Here is a 25,167-nt window from a genome sequence, read left to right on the forward strand (position 1 = left end):
AGAAAACTTTCCAGAAATAAAAAGGAAACAGATATACAAATTGAAGATGCATACAGGACACCGAGCACACAAAATCACAGTAGACCAATGCCAAGACACATTGTTATGATGATATCCAATATACAGAACAAGAAAAATATTAAAAGCTACAAGAGAAAGGAGACAGATTACTTTCAGGGGTAAACCAATAAGGTTAACAATGGATTTTTCATCACAGACGCTGAAAGGAAGAAGTTCATGGAACAATGTATTTCAAACACTGAAAGACAATAGATGCCAACCAAAAATTCTGTATCCAGCAAAATTAAGCTTCAGGTATGACAACGAAATGAAAATCTTTCATGATAAACAAAAGTTAAAAAAATTTGCAGCCAGAAAACCAGCATTGCAAAGCATTTTGAGCAAAACACTACACGAGGAAGAAATGAAAAACAATAACAAAAACCATCAGTGGGAAGTGCCTCGGTAAAGACAGAGGGCGAGGGGAAAGATAATCATGGAGAAACAAACTAAATTTTTTAGAAAAAAAGATAAATAATCAAGCATGGCTGGAAGTACAAACCATATATCAATAGTAACTCTAAATGTTAATGGCTTAAACTCTCCAATAAAGCAACATAGGCTGGTATCATGGATTCAAAAAACAAATCCAACAATATGCTGCCTCCAGAAGACACATCTGATTGGAAAAAACATACACAGGCTGAAGGTGAAAGGATGGGAAAAAATATACCACGCACAGGGTCCTCGAAAGCAAGCAGGAGTGGCCATCCTCATATCGAATAAAATCGACATCAAGACAAAGTTAATCAAAAGGGATAAAGAAGGACATTATACACTGTTAAAAGGAACCATTCACAAACAAGACATAACAATTATCAATATTTTTGCACAGAATAATGGTGCTGAGACATTCATAAAACAAATTCTCCCCAAGTTCAAGAATCAAATAGATCACAACACAATAACTATGGGCGACTTCAACACACCTCTCTCACCATTGGACAGATCCTCCAAACAAAAGTTGAATAAAGAAACTATAGAACTCAATACCACAATCAATAACCTAGACTTAACTGACATATATAGAATATATCAACCATCATCAAATGGATATACTTTTTTCTCAGCAGCACATGGATCCTTCTCAAAAATAGACCATATATTATGCCATAGGGCAACCCTCAGTAAATATACAGGGGTGAAGATAATACCATGTATTTTATCTGATCATAATGGAATGAAACTGGAAATCAATGATAAAAGAAGGAAGGAAAAATCCTACATCACATGGAAAAAGAACAATATGTTACTGAATGATCAATGGGTTACAGAAGACATAAAGGAGTAAATCAAAAAATTATTAGAGATAAATGAAAATACAGACACAACATATAAGAATCTATGGGACACAATGAAAGCAGTTTTAAGAGGAAAATTCATCACCTGGTGGTCATTCCTCAAAAAAAGAAAAAACCAACAAATAAATGAGCTCACACTTCATCTCAAAGCCCTAGAAAAAAAGAGCAAAACAACAGCAAATGTAGCAGAAGGCAAGAAATAATTAAAATCAGAGTGGTAATCAATGAAATTGAAACAAAAGAAACTATTGAAAAAATAACAAAACTAAAAGTTGGTTCTTCGAAAAAATAAATAAGATCGACAGACCTTTAGCCATGCTAATGAAGAGAAGAAGAGAGAGAACTCAAATTACTAACATACAGGATGAAAAAGGCAATATCACAACAGATGCTACAGAAATACAGAAGACAATTAGAAATTATTTTGAAAACCTATATTCCAATAAAACAGAAGATAGTGAAGACATCTATAAATTTCATAAGTCATATGATTTGCCCAGACTGAGTCAGGAGGATACACACAATTTGAACAGAACAATATCAATGGATGAAATTTAAGAAGCCATCAAAAGACTACCAACCAAGAAAAGCCCAGGACCGGATGGGTATACAGCGGAGTTTTACAAAACTTTTAAAGAAGAATTAATACCAATACTTTTCAAGTTATTTCAGGAAATAGAAAAAGAGGGAGCTCTTCCAAATTCATTCTATGAGGCCAACATCACCCTGATTCCGAAACCAGACAAAGACACCTCAAATAAAGAAAACTATAGACCAATATCTCTAATGAACCTAGATGCAAAAATCCTCAATAAAATTCTGGCTAATCGAATACAAAAACACATCAAAAAAATTGTGCACCATGATCAAGTAGGATTCATCCCTGGGAATCAAGGATGGTTCAATATATGTAAATCAATAAAAGTTATTCACCACATCAATAGACTTAAAGATAAGAACCATATGATCATCTTCATAGACGCAGAGAAAGCATTTGACAAAGTACACCATTCCTTTATGTTCAAAACACTTGGAAAACTAGGGATAACAGGAACTTACCTTGACATTGTAAAAGCTATCTATGCTAAGCTTCAGGCTAGCATCATTCTGAATGGACAAAAGTTGAAGGCATTCCCTCTAAAATCTGGAACAAGACAGGGATGCCCTCTATCACCACTTCTATTCAATATAGTTCTCGAAATACTGGCCAGAGCAATGAGACAGATGAAAGAAATTAAAGGCATAAAAATAGGAAAAGAAGAACTTAAATTATCACTATTTGCAGATGACATGGTTCTATACCTAGAAGACCCAAAAGGGTCTACAAAGAAACTACTAGAACTAATAAATGAATTCAACAAAGTGGCAGCATATAAAATCAACACGCATAAATCAAAGGCATTTCTGTATATCAGCGACAAAACTTCTGAAACAGAAATGAGGAAAAACACTCCATTCACAATATCCTCCAAAAAAATAAAATACTTGAGAATCAACCTAACAAAAGAGGTGAAAGATTTATACAATGAAAACTACAGAACCCTAAAGAGAGAAGTAGAAGAAGATCTTAGAAGATGGAAAAATATACCCTGTTCATGGATAGGCAGAACTAACATCATCAAAATGGCGATATTACCAAAAGTTCTCTATAGGTTTATTGGAATGCCAATCAAAATCCCAACGGCATTTCTTGTAGAAATAGATAAAGCAATCATGAAATTCATATGGAAAAATAAAAGACCCAGAATAGCAAAAGCAATTCTAAGCAGAAAGTGTGAATCAGGCGGTATAGCGATACCAGATTTCAAACTATATTACAGAACAATAGTGACAAAAACAGCATGGTACTGGTACCAAAACAGGCAGGTGGACCAATGGTATAGAATAGAGGACCCAGAGACTAATTCACAAAGTTACAATTATCTTATATTTGATAAAGGGGCTAAAAGCACGCAATGGAAGAAGGATAGCATCTTCAACAAATGGTGCTGGGAAAACTAGAAATCCATATGCAACAAAATGAAACTGAATCCCTTTCTCTTGCCATGCACAAAAGTTAACTCAAAATGGATCAAGGAGCTTGATATCAAATCAGAGACTCTGCGTCTGAGAGAAGAAAAAGTTGGCTCCGATCTACATATTGTGGGGTCGGGCTCCAAATTCCTTAATAGCACACCCATAGCACAAGAGTTAATAACAAGAATCAACACATGGGACTTACTTAAACTGAAAAGTTTTTTCTCAGCAAGAGAAACAATAAGAGAGGTAAATAGGGAGCCTACATCCTGGGAACAAATCTTTACTCCTCACACTTCAGATAGAGCCCTAATATCCAGAGTATACAAAGAACTCAAAAAATTAGACAATAAGATAACAAATAACCCAATCAACAAATGGGCCAAGGACCTGAACAGACACTTCTCAGAGGAGGATATACAATCAATCAACAAGTACATGAAAAAATGCTCACCATTCTAGCAGTCAGAGAAATGCAAATCAAAACCACCCTAAGATACCATCTCACTCCAGTAAGATTGGTAGCCACTATGAAGTCAAACAACAAGTGCTGGGGAGGATGTGGAGAAAAGCGTACACTTGTGCATTGCTGGTGGGACTGCAAATTGGTGCAGCCAATATGGAAAGCAGTTTGGAGATTCCTGGGAAAGCTGGGAATGGAACCACCATTTGACCCTGCTATTGCCCTTCTTGGACTATTCCCTGAAGACCTTAAAAGAGCGTACTACAGGGATACTGCTACATCAATGTTCATAGAAGCACAATTCACAATAGCTAGACTGTGGAACCAACCCAGATGCCCTTCAATAGATGAACAGATAAAAAATGTGGCATTTATACACTATGGAATATTATGCAGCAATAAAAAAGACAAAATCATGGAATTTGCAGGGAAATGGATGGCACTAGAACAGATTATGCTTAGTGAAGCTAGCCAATCCCTAAAAAACAAATACCAAATGTCTTCTTTGATATAATGAGAGAAACTATGAACAGACTAGGGAGGAAGAGCAGGAAAAAAAGATTAACTTTAAACAGAGACATGAGATGGGAGGGAAAGGGAAAGAAAAGGGAAATTGCATGGAAATGAAGGGAGACCCTCATTGCTATACAAAATTACATATAAGAGGTTGTGAGGGGAATGGGACAATAAACAAGGAGAGAAATGAATTACAGTAGATGGGGTAGAGAGAGAAGATGGAAGGGGAGGGAAGGGGAGATAGTAGGGGATAGGAAAGGTATCAGAATACAATAGTTACTAATAGGGCATTATGTAAAAATGTTGATGTGTAACCGATGTGATTCTGCAATCTGAATTTGGGGTAAAACGTGGGAGTTTATAACCCACTTCAATCTAATGTATGAAATATGATATGCCAAGAGCTTTGTAATGTTGTGAATGACCAAAAAAAAAACATTTAGGGTTACTATTGGGACATGGTTTGTATTTCCAGCCATATTTTTTTATTTTTGTTATTTAAGTTGACTTGGTTTTCCTCTTTGATTAGTTTTTTCCTTTACTGCATACCTCCCTCTGTTGATTTTCATTGCTGTTTTTCATTTCCTGTTCATGAAATATTTTGCCAAGGATGTTTTGTAGCACCAGTTGTCTAGTTATGCATACTTTTAACTTTTGATTATCATGGAAAGTTTTTATTTCATTTTCAAATCTAAAGCTTAATTTTGCTGAATACAAGATTCTTGATTGGCACCAATTATCTTACACAGCTTGATATATGTTGTTCCAGGATCTTCTGGATTTCAGGGTCTGGGTTGAAAAATCTGCCATTATCACAATTGTTTTTCCCCTATATGTAATCTTATTCCTTTTTCTCGTGGCTTTTAAAATTCTCTCCTTATTCTGTATGTTGGGCATTTTCCTTATACTGTGCCTTGATGTGAATCTGTTGTGATTTTGTACATTTGGCTTCCTGTAGGCTTCTTGAATTTGGATTTCCAATTTATTCTACATGTTTGGAAAGATTCTGGTATTATTTCATTGAATAGATTGTATACTCCTGTGATTTGGTCCTCTATGCCTTCTTCTATCCCAATAACTCTTAAATTTTAGCTCTTAAATAACTCTGAAATTTAAAAATTGTTTTTTGGACTTTTCTTCTTTGCATTACTTTTAAAACATCTTTTTAAGTTTTTCTCTCAGGGCATAATCTTCGTATACTTCAGATATGAGAGGAAATGTATTTTTAAAAATGCCTTCTGCCCTTGGAGGTCACTATAGTGACTGAACAGTACATGAAATTGTAATACTTTTCAAATCACTTCACCAATGACTTGCCTGACTGAGTCCATGAATGTTGCATCAGCACACAGTTCATTCAGAGAGAGTATGACTTTTCTATGAGAAGAAAAGTTTCCTAAAATTCTTCCACTGTAACTCCCTCTGTCACTGTGTAGTCAAGGGCCATTGTCTCCCATGGAAGCCTTCTTACCAGTCTCTTGGGGTAGACATTGAAAGATGATCAGTGCTTGGAATGATTTGGTCCCTAATACTTTACTATTATTCAGTACAGGTTCTAGAACCACTTTCATCCACACAAGGGTGGACTTGGTGGACAAAAAGCTGAGCTGGAAGAAAATGTTTTATTTGTATTTTGTTTGCCTAGATGGTAAGACAAATGAACAAAGAAGTTCCTCATCTTGTTGCACTGACCACAGGCAAGCAAAGGAAATGATCACTTAAGTGATCAGCAGGCAGGATGGTCAAGTCATATTGGGCAAAGAGTTCAGAGATAGAAGTTCATAGGTTAGTTGCCTATGAACTCCACCTTCGGTCACAACCCTTTGGAAAGGATGGAGACACATATTGTGCCTTCAAACTTTAGTAGACACTGCAGTTCAATAGGGCACTCAAGGACTGAAGTGGCTGGTGCCAACGTGTAAGGTATTTGTAGGGTGTGTAGATCAACCCAGCCTCTGGCCCTGGAGGGATAATCACAGCAGTAGTGTGAGGAGTTCCTTTTGGCATGACAGAGGTCTGTATTTGTCTGATCAAAGGAATTATGGTAGGGTCAGCTGGAGACAATAACTCAGGGTCACTGGTGAGAGAAAATGTGCAGCTCCAGTTATGATCCTTGGAGCAACCAGGGCTGTTGCCACAAGAGAAAATGCAAGGGCTGGTGATTTAATGTTGACACCTCTGCAGGTGTCATTCAGAATCAGAAGCTCATACCTGCTGTCTTTAGTTTTACTTTGCTCTATTCTGAGCATCTTCTACATTGATTAGTACATCTGAATCTTCATGTATATGCCCCTGATTCAGTTTGTTCTATTTCCTCCTCCTTGAATTTATCTCTTACTGAGCCTTTGCCTCAGGCCGTTGTTTTGCCTCCATTTACTGTCTCAAGCTCTTTAGCTGTAAATCCTCTGGGGCCAAAGTTCCTAACAAGAAAATTAAAATCTAGATATTTAAATTTTTTGAATTTTTTTACACAAATAGAGCACATCTTTTCATTTCTCTGGTTGTACATGATGCAGAATCACTCCATTTGTTAAATCATACCATACAAAGGGTAGTAATTCCTTTCTCATTCCACCATCTCACCCACACACATCCTCCCCTCAACCTGCTCTAATCTGCTCAATTCAAAATTTCTCCTTCTTTCCTTGAGTCTCCTCCAGAATATTATGGACCTGATCCACTTATCAGAGAATATATTTGGAACTTATTTTGTTCCATGATAGTCTCCAACTCTGTCCATTAACCTGCCAATGCCTTTTTCTTTAAGGCTCAGTAATATTCCACTCTGCATATGTACCAGTTTGTTTATACATTAAACTGTTGAAGGGCATCTAGGTTATTTCCATGAATTACCTACTGTGAATTCAGCTGCTATGATCACTGATGTCACTGCATTACTATGGTGTGCTGATTTTAAATCTTTTGCATATACACCTAGGAGTGGGAAAGCTGGGTCAAATGGTGGTTCCCTCAAATTTTTCTAAGGAATCTCCAATCTGCTTTCCAAAGTGGTCACTCCATTTTTTTAGTGGCAAAAATCTGAATATTCTTTTACAGACACATTCAGTTTCTGTCATAACTGAACAATAGTTCCCACATAATCAGTCAATTTTGCACTCTTTTTTCTTTTTTGTACTGCCATTTAATGTGTGTACATGTCTTTAGGTACTTTGCTAATTTCTTCCGCTGTCAACTGCTAGAAGTGGCTGAACATCCTCCAGAATTTGGACAGGCTGCTCAAAAGCTTCTTGTCATTCACCTACTCCATCAGGTTTTCTGGGATTACCACTTCCCCTGACCATATTCCAGACTCCACAGATCACTTCACCCAATGCCATGACACCAGCACCAGACAGGAGGAATGTTCAGGGGCAACCCCTGGGCACTGTCTGCTGAGGACTCAGTGTGCCTCTCTGCACTGGCCCCTGCTCTGGAAGCTTGTCTATGAATTACAGTGAAAGTTGAGGAATGTGTATATATTACACTATAAGGAGATATAGTGACATATGCCACAGTGATTCTGGTGGCCCAGCTGTATGGACAATCTTATGCCCTAGATGTATGCTAATAGAGGAATTGGTGATAGGAGACAAAATCTGATGTTTAGGGAAAGCCCCACAGAACAATCCTAATTGTTTTGGAACTGTCATGTCACCATGGGAGTTTTGTAACAGTCATGTCACCTGATGTAGAGAATTACACACCTTTTGAATTACAGCACATGGGGCAAAGCCTGGTAGGTACAAAACAACACCAGTCATCACTTGAACATGAGGCCATAACTGTGTGATTTTCCAGTCAGAAGGTCAAGGAGGTTCAGCATAGTGGATAATTTGCATCTGGGAAGGAGCAACAGCAGGGCTTGCTCCTAGTACTCTGCATGGGCACGTGGTAAAGGCCCCATATCTCCAAGTTTCCAGTACCAGACACTCTCCCAGGAGTCCCATGTATGTCCCATGGGTGGAGATGAGGCTTTGGGTACAAGGTGAGTGTGACACTACTGCTACCTGAGGGCTCCAGTTCAACAATGTCTAATAATAATACAGTGAAACCTGATTATGCAACGACTCCTAACCACATTAAAATTAAAAAGGCATGCATAATTATTTTAATAATGTTACATAACCCACTATAACAAAGAAGTATCATTTCCACAAAGATTGAATGAACATTATTTATGATATAATTTACATTCTTTTTCTCATGTCGTTTCTTTGAAATATGTTACATGTTAATTTGGACAGTGAAATTTTCTCAGAAATGTCTGATTTGTTTTCTATTTTCTCATTTACATTTGTTAAGGTAGATTTACTTAACCAAATAATCAAAGCATGATTGGTAATTTTCTAACCACTGAGTTGTTAGCAGAAATAACATTTACCCTTTCATATTTACAAGCACATAATATAAATATGATTCATGATTTTTAGAATAAATTCAACTTTGAAGGAAAATGATGTTTGTTTCAAAACTACAGTTTGACCAACTGTCTTATGAAAGTCCATAATTTAAGTAATATAATAACACAACATTTCTAAATCTACATAGTATAATTGCCTAAGTTTTTTCTTTTAGAGAGAGTGAGAGAGAAGAGAGAGAGAGAGAGAGAGAGAGAGAGAGAGAGAGATTTTTAATATTTATTTTTTAGTTCTCGGCAGACACAACATCTTTGTTGGTATGTGGTGCTGAGGATCGAACCCAGGCCGCACGCATGCCTGGCGAGCGCGCTACCGCTTGAGCCACATCCCCAGCCCTAATTGCTTAAGTTTTTATTTCTTCTTTTTAGATATACATGACAGTAGAGTGGTTTGGGATATATATATATATATATATATATATATATATATATATATATATATATAAATGGAATATAATTGACCATTCTTGTCATTATACATGATGCAGAGTTACACTAGTTGTATATTCATATATAAAAATAGAAGTTATATAAATAATCTAATTTGGGGGTATAAAAAAGCAGTCTTTTCACTATTCACTGTTACAAGCTTCTGCCATTGTTATGTTTGTGTTCATAGAAATGCAATGTTGATTTTAAGTGACTTTTTTGATCATCAAGCTTTTAGAGTAAAAAATAAATAAACTCTGTGTTTGCAATGTCAAAAACAACATGAAGGTATTTTTGTGCCAGGTCATATTCAACAAAGAGTGACCTGAGAAGGAAATGATCCTGATGATGAGGTGGTTCTTAATTCAATTGGTGTATCTCAGATGGCTTCCATCCCTAGACACAAATATGTTTTCCCATTCAAGTCATGAACACAATGCCCATGCTTTCATGAAGAGAGATTATTCATGTGGTCATGAAAACAGATTTCCACTCACAGAGGTGACCTGCCTACAGCCAGGTGGCAACAGCCAAATCCAACCCTGAGTTCTAATATGAGATTATTTCCTATGGGAAGCAGCCAGGTACCTCAGAGCAGTTTGATGACACTAGACCTTTTATCATGGCAGACTGACATTAGTTCTCAGTGAAACATGCATTTACCCTTGAGGGAGCTTTTTTTCCTTGCCTGCAGTGCTTCTGCCAAAACTGTTATCCATGGACTTAGTGAACACCTTAACCACCATTGTGGTATTCAACATGGGGCTTCTGAGCACAATGCTTATGTCACAGCCAATAAAGGGCAGTAATCAAGCCATATCCCTGCCATTACTACTCTTACATTTCTCCAACATCCTAAAACACCAGGTCTGACAAAAAAGGTTGATTGGATTTTGAGGAGTCAAAGATGAATTTTGGTGACAGGTTTCACCCATATTCAATACATGATGATGTTTGTGGCATAGGCAGGATTCCTGGAGCTGGAATGAGGGCCTGGGACTGGGAGTGACTCCACACACTAGTGACCCACTAGCACAATGTTTGCTTCCCAGTTCAGTAATTCAACCCTATATTGGTCTAGTGCAGAGGACTTAGCTCCACACATGACACAAGAATGACTGCTCTAACCTGGGTCCAAGCCTCCCTTTTGCTACTCATGACAAGGAATCATTAGACCAAGTTGGGGCTATTGGGACATGATTGGTTTGATAATCAGGGGAATTAGGTTGCCACGGCTGACTCAAAATAAGGAGGCAATGCATGGAAAGAAGCATGTTCTCTATTCCTTCATTAGACTGCAGTTAAGGTCAGAAAACCAACACAATTCACTTCAGCAGGGCTATTGGTGCACCTGTGTTGTCTGCAGTGATGATTTGGGCCATTCCACCTGGCAGTACTAGCTAGAGATCAACACTAGCCAAAGCACGTTTTGGTGATCAAGGGACTTAGAAATGGGGAGTGAAGAAAGTATCAATGATGAACACAGGAATTAGAATTCTATGAGAAAATATTTATTTTAATGTGAATGTGTTTGAATATGATTTCCTTCCTCTGTGTGATCCTAGTGTCATCTAACATAGGTGTGTTAAAAATAGGTAACTTTAGCCAAGCATGGTGACACATGCCTGTATTTCCAGCTGCTCAGGAGACTGAGGCAAGAGAATCATGAGATCAAAGACAGTATGAACAAAACCAAGGCACTAAGCTATTCAGTGAGGCCCTATTTTTAAATAAAATACAAGATAGTTCTGGGGACTCGGCTCAATGCTCTAGTGATCCTGAGTTCAATCCCTGGTACCAAAAAGAAAAAAAAAATAGTTAACTTTATATTTCAATATTTAACTTACAGGATATCAAAATGGAGGGAAATGAACATACTTGAGGTCAAAAAATATATTTTATTATCTTATTGGGAAAAGATGAGCATTTTTTGTTTGGGCGGTTTGTTGGATAATATTATCTTAGTGCATGTGGCCTGGATATCATATGGATATAGGAATGAGTTTCTGGTTATCCCAGGTGGGATATGGTGCCTTTTTTAGTTACAAATTTCATAGCTTCAGTTTATTTCTCAAAATTGATTATATGTTTATTTCTGGTAATAGGAGGAATGCTTTCTGTTATACTAGCCACGGAGGATAAAATTGAAGCCCTGCAATCCTGTGACTTATGCATGCATATGTGTATCTGTTGAGCCACTACATAGAGAGGAGAGCTCAGGTTGTTCACATGTCCTTGGATTCACCTCCAGCATGGTTCTGATACTTCAATTCTTTCATAATTCACAGTAACTAAAACATCTGACTCTATGTTCATTTTATCTAATGCAAAGAATGAGTAGTACTAGATGAGGCATCTGTATATTTACCACAGAATTTAGCAGGATTAGAGCAGCTTTCTGAGTATAGAATGGCCTTCCTGGTCCATGATTAGTCAGATATGTCTGTTGCTGATGTGATGAGAACCCAACAACAACAATTTAGAGGAGGAATTTTTCCCCCTCATGCTTTCAGAAGTGTCAGTCCATATAGGGCCATCTCCATTGCTCTGGGCCCAAAGTGAGGTAGAATACCATGGCCAGATGACATGGAAAAGAAAAGCAACTTTAGTCATGACCATCAGAAAGCAGAGAGACCTCAGCTCACCAAGAACAAAATATAAACCACAATGTCCCATCCCCAGTGATAACCTCATTCAGCCATAGTCTACCTGCATATAGTTACCACCTATATCATTGGATTAACCATGGATTAATTTACACCTCACAACCTCTTCATTTTTCCTCTCAAGATTCTTGCATTGTCTCACACATGAGCTTTTGTGGGACATCTATATCCAAAACATAAGAGTCCCTGAATGCCCATGTGGGAGATCTCTCTTCATTGATTTCTGTCCTCAAATGCACATCACAGCTGGGCTCTCTGAGAGCCATTCATCTATAGATTTTTAGGGTAACTGTGTATTTGGTCACCATGCAAATTGTGAATTCCCTGGGCATAATACTGATAGGAAGACACTCGAATCAACTGTGAGGTCAAAAGAAGATTCTGAGGAGTTGGAGGTTCAGCATTCAACCTTCTTCAAGCTTCTTTGAGCAAAGTATCATCCTTGACTTCCCTGAACAATGGTTATAGTCAATTTCCAGTTGTTGACACGTTTAACATTCTTCCAATTCTTCTGAGCTATTTTTTTTTTTAATCTGGGTCTAGTTCAGACAGTCTGTTGCCCTTCCATGTTTCTGTCCATGGGCAGGGTATTCCCTGCTGAGAGACCACTGATGACAAGTGACTCAGCATAAGGACACCATGGACCCTCACATTCCTCATAGTTCTCTCAGTAGCTCCCAGATGGACTTTAGTTTCCTCTTTGACATTTCATTTAATGTTCCTTTTGTTGTTGACATGCTTTTAAGCATTTCACATGTTCTGCATTGTTTACTTATTCAACTTATTCATTACTTTTTCATTTACTTATTCATTGTTTATACTTTTGTGGATTTACTACCAATTTTAGCCTCAAACATTGTGTTTGACACATCTCATTCTGCAATGTACCATTAATAGCCATGTTTTTAGTCATCCATGTTTTATGTGGCATGTCTAAAAGCACCATAATTCAGCCCTAATGGACAAATCAACTTTAGGTCCTTTATTGTCTGTGAAGCTCATCAGTGTCATAGTTTCTAGGGCTGAGCTCTTAAAGATAATTTCTCAAGGATTCCTAAAGCAGAGATGATCCTGTCTCTGAACCAAGGTGTATTCCAGGTTTAGGGCTATGAATTGAGGCTGATGAGAGTCAGTGTCACTTTGAGAGTCTCCTCAAGGAGCCTGTCCATACTCCATGCAGGGAGAAGTGAACAAGTGCCCCCTTCTCTCATGCAAGACCACATAGAAAATTCTTCCTGAGTTACGAATTTGGCTGGAGGTGGGAGGAAATTCCAGAGAAGACTGTGCAGGCGTCTTCGGAAGGCCCTAGGATAGAGAAGCCTTCCCAGCGTTGACTTCTGGACAGTGGTAAATTGTTCCCTGAGATTAGCAAGAGGCACATGCAGACATGCTGGGAGAAGAAAATAGACCCTAAGAGCCCCATCTTCTCACACTGTGCTCCCTCATCTGAACCTCAGCGTGTTCTCCATAAGGAAATTCATGGAAATTCTTCCATGCTTACACATATGATCAGCCTCCTTCAGTGCATTTCACAGGTGAGGTCCTCTGTGCCTTGGCTCTTGCCTGTGTCCTGGGGGTGACTCTGTATTAATCTGACCCTCGGAATGTGGTCACTGCAGCCCCAGATACAGTTTAAACTCTCCTGATGCCCACTCAGGGACTTAAGTTGGACTCCTCCTTTTCACCCCCAGGGCTGGCCTCACTCTTGAACTCTGCCTATGTAACCCCAGCTTCTCTCTTGGCTTCCTCTGAATGCCCTTCCACTGACACTTGCTGGTTGAGGATTAACAGACTAGCAGCCCTTCTCCAGAGGACCCCAAATCTTCTGTCACTGGAGAGCCTGTTGTCAGGATGCCCAGCCTCATTCTGTGCCAGTTGTGCCAAAACGTACCCTGTCCTATGTCTCAGATTGGTGGCATTCACAATGCACTCGAAGTCATGGCAGGTCAAGTTTCTGTTACCAGGGGCTTTCTTTCTGTTAGAGGACAATCTTTCAAACTCAAGCCTATCTCCCCACATGCACGAGTTTAGAGAAATTTTGTTAAACCTTGTGCAGATGCTGGCTTCTTAGGTACTGAGAAACCAAGACTTATGTGTTCCATCTAATGTCATCCCAGATAATGACAGATTTCTGCCAATGTGCGGATTTCTACACGTGTTTTACCTTTTGTTAAGTTTCTTACTTATTCACTACCATCTCCCATTGTGATTAGTTTATTTTTTCCCCATCATATCAATTTGGTTACCTTTCATAGCCTTTTATATACACTTTAAATTTATTTTCATAATGGTTTCTACATGCTTTACACCAACTACTTTAAATCAATACCAACATACGGGTTCCAACATGGCGGCCAGCGAGCAGGCAGCATTTTCTGTGCCTCCGCAGTAACGGGATCAGAGAGACACATAAATACAGTTGCATGGGACCTGCTGAGGAACTTCTAACAATATTCCATTGAAAGGAGACCTGCCGATAACTAGTAAGTCTGTGGGAGGGGTCAGTTTGTCTCAGGCGAGTGAATCTAGGCAACGCGGATCAGGGACACAATCCCACAGGGACACAATCCCGCCGGCCACGGCAGGAACTGCAGTGAACTGCAGCGAACGTACGAAAGGCCGCGGCTGACTGGGCCCCCGCAGGCCTGAGTCTGTGAACTGCCTCTGGCAGTTTGTCGCTGCAAACAACACCCCCACCCCACCCCCAGCCGGTTCGGAACAATGCGGATCAGGGACACATTCCAGCCGGCCACCGCCGAACTGCAGCGAACTGCAGCAAACATACAAATGGCCGCGGCTGGACTGGGCCCGCAGGCCTGAGTCTGTGAACTGCCTCTGGCGGTTTGGCGCTACAAACAACACCCCCACCCCCCCATCCCACCCCCAGCCGGTTCGGAGCTGCAAATCACGACCCCCCACTCCCACCCCCACCCCGCTCCTGTGAACAACTCCTGCCCACTGGGCTCTGCAAAGGGCCCCGACCACACGGCAAACGGACAAATAGTCCCGACCACCGGGCACTTCGAACAGCCCTGCCCGCACGGGGGAATCAGGAGTGGCGCGGGACCCACCGCACGTAACTCCCAGCTACGGCTCCCACCAGAGGTAACATCTGAGGTCTCTTAAACCAGTTTCCAGGGGCGTGACTACCAGAGGGCAAGCAAATTCGCTGCGGGTCCTCAACCCCAAGCCCTACAAACTTAGGATTCCAGGGAATGGCAAACAGGGAGAGCGTGCCCAGGTGGCCATGAAAACAGGGCACACAGGAGCAGCAGACCTGGTGTGTAGCCAGTATTGTGGTGAGCATTACCGGTGAGCAGACCCGCCCAGTCGGGGAGGAAAGGCTGCTGCACAGTTACAGGCTCCCGCCTACTAAGAAGAGAAGCTTAGCCTGGTGGGCACAGCTTCACCTAATGGAAGAATAGTGAATCAGACTCTAAGACTGCATTTATTAATTTTTTTTTGTGGATGTAGTTGTTGGGTTTTTGTTGTTGTTGTTGTTGTTGCTGTTTTGTAAAAAAAAGTGTTTTTAAAATTCATTTTATTTTATTTTATTTTATTTTTTAATTTTAATCCTCATCTCTATTATTACTATTGTTATTTTTTTTAATTCTTTTAAATCTTCAATTTTTTCTTTCTCTTTCTTCTCTTCCTCTGTCTTTCCATTTCTTTTCAATTCTCTTATTCCCCCTTCCTTGAATTCTACCTGGTTATTCTCATTCTCTTTGGTGATTTCTTCCCTTCCCTGCTAATACCTTTCCTCCCAAGCATCAAATAAATTTATAGGAGTAGACAGTAACTCAACAGTCAAACAGAACAAAAAGCAAAATGAGCAGTATGAAAAAGCAAGGAAGAAAAGGAGTACAAACAACACAGGACAGCCCAAATATTCAGGACGACATAGAGTCATCAGAAAAGTGCTCATATAAAGAACTCAGGGAACACCTTAGACAGATAGAATGGAACCTTAAAGAGGACACAAGACAGCAAATTCAAGCAGCGAAAGAACACATTGAGAAGGAATTACATAAAAGGATAAAAGAAGAAGTGAAGCATCTATATCAGGAGATAGAGACTATAAAAAAGAATCAAACAGTAATCTTAGAAATGAAGGAAATTATAAACCAAATTAAAATCTCAAATGAGAGTATCACTAATAGGGTGGAGCAACTAGAAGCCAGAACGTCTGATAATGAAGACAAAATATATCAAATTGAAAACAGTCTAGCCAACTCAGATAGGATGGTTAAAAATCATGAGAGAAACATACAAGAGATATGCGATAATATAAAAAAAAATTTAAGAGTCATTGGGATAGAGGAAGGGATAGAAATTGAAACCAGGGGAATGAGTAATTTACTAAATGAAATAATTACAGAAAACTTTCCAGAAATAAAAAAGGAAACAGATGTACAAATTGTAGATGCATACAGGACACCGAGCATACAAAATCACAGTAGACCAACGCCAAGACACATTGTTATGAAGATATCCAATATACAGAACAAAGAGAGAATATTAAAAGCTACAAGAGAAAGGAGACAGATTACATTCAGGGGTAAACCAATAAGGTTAACAATGGATTTTTCAACACAGACGCTGAAAGCAAGAAGATCCTGGAACAACGTATTCCAAACACTGAAAGACAATGGATGCCAACCAAGAATCCTGTATCCAGCAAAATTAAGCTTCAGGTACGACAACGAAATATAAATCTTTCGCGATAAACAAAAACTCAAAGAATTTGCAGCCAGAAAACCAGCATTGCAAAGCATCTTGAGCAAAACACTCCACGAGGAAGAAATGAAAAACAATAACCAAATCCAACAGTGGGAAGTACCTCAGTAAAGACAGACAGAGGGGGGGGAAGCAAATCATGGAGAAACAAACTAAATTGAAAAAAAAAAAGAGAGATAAATAATCAAACATGGCTGGAAGTACAAACCATATATCAATAGTAACTCTAAACATTAATGGTTTAAACACTCCAATAAAGCGACATAGGCTGGTAACATGGATTAAAAAAACAAATCCAACAATATGCTGCCTCCAGGAGACACACCTGACTGGAAAAGACATACACAGGCTGAAGGTGAAAGGTTGGAAAAAAATATATCACGCACACAGTCCTCGCAAGCAAGCAGGTGTGGCCATCCTCATATCGAATAAAATCGACTTCAAGACTAAATTAATCCAAAGGGATAAGGAAGGACATTATATTCTGTTAAAAGGAACCATTAAACAACAAGATATAATAATTATCAATATTTATGCACCTAATAATGGTGCTGTGAAGTTCATAAAACAAATTCTCCTCAAGTTCAAGAATCAAATAGACCACAACACAATAATTATGGGCGACTTCAACACACCTCTCTCACCATTGGACAGATCCTCCAACCAAAAGTTGAATAAAGAAACTATAGAACTCAATACCACAATCAATAACATAGACTTAACTGACATATATAGAATATATCAACCATCATCAAATGGATATACTTTTTTCTCAGCAGCACATGGATCCTTCTCAAAAATAGACCATATATTATGCCATAGGGCAACCCTCAGTAAATATAAAGGGGTGGAGATAATACCATGCATTTTATCTGATCATACTGGAATGAAACTGGAAATCAATGATAAAAGAAGGAAGGGAAAATACAATATCACATGGAAAATGAACAATATGTTACTGAATGATCAAAGGGTTACAGAAGACATAAAGGAGTAAATCAAAAAATTCTTAGAGATAAATGAAAATACAAACACAACCTATCGGAATCTATGGGACACAATGAAAGCAGTTTTAAGAGGGAAATTCATCGCCTGGAGGTCATTCCTCAAAAAAAGGAAAAACCAACAAAAAAATGAGCTCACACTTCATCTCAAAGCCCTAGAAAAGGAAGAGCAAAACAACAGCAAATGTAGCAGAAAGCAAGAAATAATTAAAATCAGAGCGGAAATCAACGAAATTGAAACAAAAGAAACTATTGAAAAAATTAACAAAACTAAAAGTTGGTTCTTTGAAAAAATAAACAAGATTGACAGACCCTTAGCCATGCTAACAAAGAGAATAAGAGAGAGAAATCAAATTACTAGCATAAGGGACGAAAAATGCAATATCACAACAGATGCTACAGAAATACAGAAGACAATTAGAAATTATTTTGAAAACCTATACTCCAATAAAATAGAGGATAGTGAAGACATCGATAAATTCCTTAAGACATACGATTTGCCCAGACTGAGTCAGGAGGACACACACAATTTGAACAGACCAATATCAATGGATGAAATTTAAGAAGCCATCAAAAGACTACCAACCAAGAAAAGCCCAGGACCGGATGGGTATACAGCGGAGTTTTACAAAACCTTTAAAGAAGAATTAATACCAATACTTTTCAAGTTATTCCAGGAAATAGAAAAAGAGGGAGCTCTTCCAAAATCATTCTATGAGGCCAACATCACATTGATTCCGAAGCCAGACAAAGACACATCAAAGAAAGAAAACTACAGTCTAATATCTCTGATGAACCTAGATGCAAAAATCCTCAATAAAATTCTGGCGAATCGGATACAAAGGCACATCAAAAAAATTGTGCACCATGATCAAGTAGGATTCATCCCTGAGATGCAAGGATGGTTCAATATACGGAAATCAATAAATATTATTCACCATATCAATAGACTTAAAAATAAGAACCATATGATCATCTCGATAGACGCAGAAAAAGCATTCGACAAAGTACAGCATCCCTTTATGTTCAAAACATTAGAAAAACTATGGATAACAGGAACTTACCTTGACATTGTAAAAGCTATCTATGCTAAGCCCCAGGCTAGCATCATTCTGAATGGAGAAAAATTGAAGGCATTCCCTCTAAAATCTGGAACAAGGCAGAGATGTCCTCTATCACCACTTCTATTCAATATAGTTCTCGAAACACTGGCCAGAGCAATTAGACAAACGAAAGAAATTAAAGGCATAAAAATTGGAAAAGAAGAGCTTAAATTATCACTATTTGCGGATGACATGATTATATATCTAGAAGACCCAAAAGGGTCTACAAAAAAACTACTAGAACTAATAAATGAATTCAGCCAAGTGGCAGGATATAAAATCAACACACACAAATCAAAGGCATTTCTTTATATCAGCAACAAAACTTCTGAAATGGAAATAAGGGAAAACACTCCATTCACAATATCCTCAAAAAAAATAAAATACTTGGGAATCAACCTAACAAAAGAGGTGAAAGATTTATACAATGAAAACTACAGAACTCTAAAAAGAGAAGTAGAAGAAGATCTTAGGAGATGGAAAAATATACCCTGTACATGGATAGGCAGAACTAACATCATCAAAATGGTGATATTACCAAAAGTTCTCTATAGGTTTAATGCAATGCCAATCAAAATCCCAATGGCATTGCTTGTAGAAATAGACAAAGCAATCATGAAATTCATATGGAAAAATAAAAGACCCAGAATAGCAAAAGCAATTCTAAGCAGGAAGTGTGAATCAGGTGGTATAGCAATACCAGACTTCAAACTATATTACAGAGCAATAGTAACAAAAACAGCATGGTACTGGTACCAGAACAGGTGGGTGGACCAATGGTATAGAATAGAGGACACAGAGACTAATCCACAAAGTTACAAATATCTTATATTTGATAAAGGGGCTAAAAGCATGCAATGGAGGAAGGATAGCATCTTCAACAAATGGTGTTGGGAAACTGGAAATCCATATGCAACAAAATGAAACTGAATCCCCTCCTCTCACCATGCACAAAAGTTAACTCAAAATGGATCAAGGACCTGGATATCAAATCAGAGACTCTGCATATGATAGAAGAAAAAGTTGGTTCTGATCTAGATATTGTGGGGTCGGGCTCCAAATTCCTTAACAGGACACCCATAGCACAAGAGTTAATGGCAAGAATCAACACATGGGACTTACTTAAACTAAAAAGTTTTTTCACAGCAAGAGAAACAATAAGAGAAGTAAATAGGGAGCCTACATCATGGGAACAAATATTTACCCCTCACACTTCAGATAGAGCCCTAATATCCAGAGTATACAAAGAACTCAAAAAATTAGACAATAAGAAAACAAATAACCCAATCAACAAATGGGCCAATGACCTGAACAGACACTTCTCAGAGGAGGACATACAATCAATCAACAAGTACATGAAAAAATGCTCACCTTCTCTAGCAGTCAGAGAAATGCAAATCAAAACCACCCTAAGATACCATCTCACTCCAGTAAGATTGGCAGCCATTAGGAAGTCAAACAACAACAAGTGCTGGCGAGGATGTGGGGAAAAGGGTACTCTTGTACATTGCTGGTGGGACTGCAAATTGGTTCGACCAATTTGGAAAGCAGTATGGAGATTCCTGGGAAAGCTGGGAATGGAACCACCATTTGATCCAGCTATTGCCCTTCTCGGACTATTCCCTGAAGACCTTAAAAGAGCGTACTACAGGGATACTGCCACATCGATGTTCACAGCAGCACAATTCACAATAGCTAGACTGTGGAACCAACCCAGATGCCCTTCAATGGATGAATGGATTAAAAAAATGTCGAATTTATACACCATGGAGTATTATTCTGCATTAAAAAATGACAAAATCATGGAATTCGCAGGGAAATGGATGGCACTAGAACAGATTATGCTTAGTGAAGCTAGCCAATCCCTAAAAAACAAATACCAGATGTCTTCTTTGATATAATGAGAGCAACTAAGAATAGAGCAGGGAGGAAGAGCAGGAAGAAAATATTAACATTAAACAGAGACACGAGGTGGGAGGGAAAGGGAGAGAAAAGGGGAATTGCATGGAAATGGAAAGAGACTCTCATTGTTATAAAAAACTACATATAAGAGGTTGTGAGGGGACAGGGGAGAAAAAAACAAGGAGAGAAACGAATTACAGTAGACGGGATAAAAAGAGAAATGGGGGGGAGGGGGGATAGTAGAGGATAGGAAAGATAGCAGAATACAACAGTTACTAGTATGGCATTATGTAAAAATGTGTATGTGTAATCGATGTGATTCTGCAATTTGTTTTTGGGGTAAAAATGGGAGTTCATACCTCACTTGAAACTAATGTTTGAAATATGATATGTCAAGAGCCTTGTAATGATTTGAACAACCAATAAAAAAATAAAAATAAAAATAAAAAATAAAAATAAAAAAAAATCAATACCAACATAGTTTGCAATGATGCTACCTGAGTTCTATTACCATGTTCCCTCTCCTCCTCCCCTCATCTATTCTTGCATATGATGCTGTTGTCACAAGTATGATGTGCATACTAACATTTTTATGCTCATTCCCATTCTTGATTCAACCTATGAGCACTTCTCCTGTCTTTTAACTCATATGGTAAAATGGTCATTATTTCAGGTGTTTGTTAGAATGATGGGAAGCTAACACAGCAAGAATGCAGAACCACAGTCTAATCCCTGCATCCCCTCTCTTGTAGCTGCCCCTGCAGCCTTCCACTGGATACCAGGCCTCCTCCCTGCAGAAGAGCTTCAACACTTTCTGTTCCTCAGTTCCCGGCTGGTCTCTGCTGCTGCCCCCTGTTGAACTCTCTCTGTCAGGGAGCATTCTAAGCAGTTGGATGGAGAGTTTGAAGTTAAAGAATTCAAATTGCCCTAAAAACCACCATTGGGTTTCAGGCTGACTCCATCCCAAGTATAAAATGCCTTGTTCTCTTAGGTCTCTTCCTTGTACTGGCCAATTGCCAGGACACAGACTTTACACAAACATGCTCTGTGTCTTAACATGAGAAACCCTCCCTCTCTGTAACCCCACTAACTCATCAATATAAGAAACTAGAAGATCCTTGCCAGGATGGTAAGTCTGGTACCTGAGGGAGAGCTATGAAAGGGTCTACTCATATCACCAAAGATTACCACAGGTGCCAGGGTTCTTAGGTTCTCAGAGGCCGCTCCAAGGGGACTTGGATCTAGAGAGCTAGACCCTAACTGAGAATTGTGAGACTCAGAACCATTGTTATGCCCCCACCCAAATACTCAGTCATCCTCTGCCTCAGAATCTGCAATTCTCTACTCTGCAGTGGGACAATCACATGACATGAGAAGAACCATTGGGGATAAAATGGAGCAGGAAGCTGAAGACACCTGGGCCTAGGAAAGATGCATGTCCTATAGCCACAGGCAGAGACTCTGAGGCCTGTGAGTAGAAATCAGGCAGCAGGAGGCTAGAGCAAGTCTTTTTGACAGGAGAGAAACTAGAAGGGCATACCTAAACCTTTTCCCCAGGAGAGACAAGCCAGGTTCCACTGAGAAAATGGCCAGCTAGACCAAGACTCCTCTGTCACTGCCAGAATTCAGCTCTCAGTGTATGTCAGTCTGGAGCAGGGGAAGTCATGGGCATCTAGAGCTGCACCTGCAACAGCTGGGGAGATCCCCTGCCCAGTCCCCTGAGAATTTCCCAGAATCCAGCCAGTCCCAGATTTCCAAATTTGAGTGTGGCCACCATGTGAGGATGTGCTCTATGGTGAGACATCTGCTGCAGGTGCAGGAGCTAGAGGTGGATAGGGGACTTGTGGCTGGGTGATGGTATAGCTTGGGATGCTATGTTTAGGGACAGTCCTTTTTTTTCTCCCTGAGACCTAGGACAGTCCCTGGGGGAAGCCACAGCTTCTGGGTCCTGAGTAGTGAGAGAGTTGTGCCCATATGGGGAGTGCTCTGGAAGGTCTGTGCAGCCCAGACTCCTAGGATGGAACCAGCAACTAGTCCCCAGGATGTGAGGAGTCCAAGGACAGAGGCAGGAGTGAGACATACACCCTAACAGGAGAGAAGCTGAGCTGGCTCAAGGAACTCCCAGGGGTTGTCCCCTGAGCACTGCATGACATCTTTTATGCCACCTTGTTTATCTACAAGGTCAGTGATATGTGGGGTTATTAGCATCACTCCTGGCCCTCAGAAAAGGAGAAAACAACATTGTGCAATGGAAAGATCCAGCCTGGAGATCCCTGAAATCTGATCTGATGAGTTAAGCAAAATCATTCAGTCATGATTACCATCCTTCACTTTATCTCGTTCTTCCTTCTCTTCATGATCATCATTGATAATTGTGAAGGTTCTGAGACTTTACCATATTTTCAAACTAAAATGCTATCCAGCCACAGTTTCACAGATGCTGCAGAACACAAAAACTCCTAGATCAGAAACAAAGAACATATTGCCACTCACAGCAATAGCAGGTGCCCAAACAGCAGCATTTTGTTGCACTATTTCCACAAAGCCATGCAAAGAATGTCAGGTGGCATTTTTGCACATGAGTTGAGCACCCTAAACCATTTATTTAGTACATCAAGAATAGCTGTTCTCTGCTCCAAAGGAAAACACACTCTCTACCTTCCAAGGTTGCTCACTCTCAAACATCCTTGGTAATACAGCCCAGAATGAAGGTGTTCAACACTATGGCTCAAGAGAAATGAAGAAATGCAGAGCCCCATTAAGATTTTTCTGACAACCATGATCTATACCAACAATTGGAAATACCATTTCCACTACCACACCCCATGGATACGGCTAGACTGATTTTGACCAAACATAGCAGGTATTTTGTTTAGTTTATAACTCAAAGCACAGACCAAACAACTCCTCAAAGAAGTCTTTCAGAAAATTTACCTTGGTTGGTCCTAGGAGGCTTCTTTAATCATTGCTAAAACAAAACAAGAAAAATTCCCACAGGGCTGCAGTTCTGAACTACAAGAGATTCATTTAAGATCTTATGGTATAACAAGGTAATTATGGTTGACAACAATTCATTGAATACTTCAAAGTAGCTAATAGAGAGGATTTTAAAAGTTCCTCACATAAAAAATTATAAATGTTTGAGACAATGCATTTGCAATGACCCTGATCCAGTCATTTTAAATATATGTATAAATATGAATACACATACATAAAGATCACACTGTAACCCATAAATGTGTACAGATATTATGTATAAATTAACATTAAATGTTTTTCAATGAATTTCCTGGCAGAAAAAGCATCAGGAAAACAAAAGAACAGATCCACACTGCAGTCCTAAGAGCAGCACAGCAGGGAGCTTTCTCATCAGGATCTAAAGTCCAAAGTCCTAAGGAACTCAGACATCTGTATACTAGTCTTCAGGGCATCAGAATGCAGAGAGGTGAAGGAGCCCAAATGGCACAAGTGCACAAGTAAGGCAGAAGAAAACTCTATTCAATCATGTCCAGGTTGGGCCCATGTTTAACTGAGCAGCTATCATAGGCCTGACTCTGAAATTTGAGTTTTCAATGAACTGAGCAGCCTGACACCATCTGGAGAACAGTGTCATCATCAACAAAGAATGTCCTGGTGCCATTCAAACACCAGGCTTCAAAATACAACCTTTTATTTAGTACATCAAGACTAGCTGTTCTCTGCTCCAAAGGGAAACACTCTCTCTACCTTCCAAGGTTGCTCACTCTACAAACATCCTTGGTCTTGGCCTTATGGCATCACAAAAGTAGGGAAACTGCCTGAACATCAACTTCTTCATCTTCAAATAGGGGAGGGTTAAAGTGTGTAAAGCACTCAGCCAGTGCTAAAGCATCACTATTAACCGTTAAATTATGAATAATATACCTTTCCCTCAATGCACCCCAACTCTAAGCCTGTGCCTATTCCCCTCCTCCTCCTTTATCACTGCCTAACAGAACTCAAACTTTGGCTCCACAGGGAACCAGGCACAAGTCTTACAGGTGGACTAAAGACTAGAAATGCAAGGAAGAAGTTAAGTCCTAGTTTCTAGCTCATCCTGCACCCCACATAATGAGCAAACTTAGACCCTACATTCATCTTCTCTGGGTCTTAGTTTTCTCACCTGTAAAACAGGGACACTTGCCCCAAGGGTAACCCAAGAGTTGTTCTGAAACCCAAAGTGAGACAGCAAACAAGGAAGCCAGTGTTCATCAGACACCTACTGGTCTCAGTAACCCTCATAATCTCCCTTATGCAGAATAACATTCTACCCATTTTACAGGCAAGAAAACTGAAGCCCAGAAGTGACCTATGCCTGAAGGGACTCAACATCTTGATTTCACCACCTGATTGTCTGGGAGGTACAGAATCATGCCCTGCAGGAGGATCCTTTCCTGATTCAAGAGAGAGCCAGACAGGAACAGGCCAGGCTTGGCCAACCCAGCCAAGGTAGGGTTGGTCTAAACTGACCAGAGTGCAAAGTGTAGGAGTCCAGCCTGGGGCCTGATCAGAAAAGCCACAACCTTGTCCCCTCC

General features: G+C 39.5%; 1 pseudogene; it reads right to left on the reverse strand.

The window, feature by feature from the left end:
* Positions 1-6,098: 6,098 nt before the first annotated feature.
* Positions 6,099-25,167, reverse strand: part of LOC110597011 (KH domain-containing RNA-binding protein QKI pseudogene) — a 54,207-nt pseudogene continuing 35,138 nt past the window's right edge.

This window comes from Ictidomys tridecemlineatus, chromosome 2 (genome assembly GCF_052094955.1).
Source record: "Ictidomys tridecemlineatus isolate mIctTri1 chromosome 2, mIctTri1.hap1, whole genome shotgun sequence".
NCBI lineage: Eukaryota > Metazoa > Chordata > Mammalia > Rodentia > Sciuridae > Ictidomys > Ictidomys tridecemlineatus.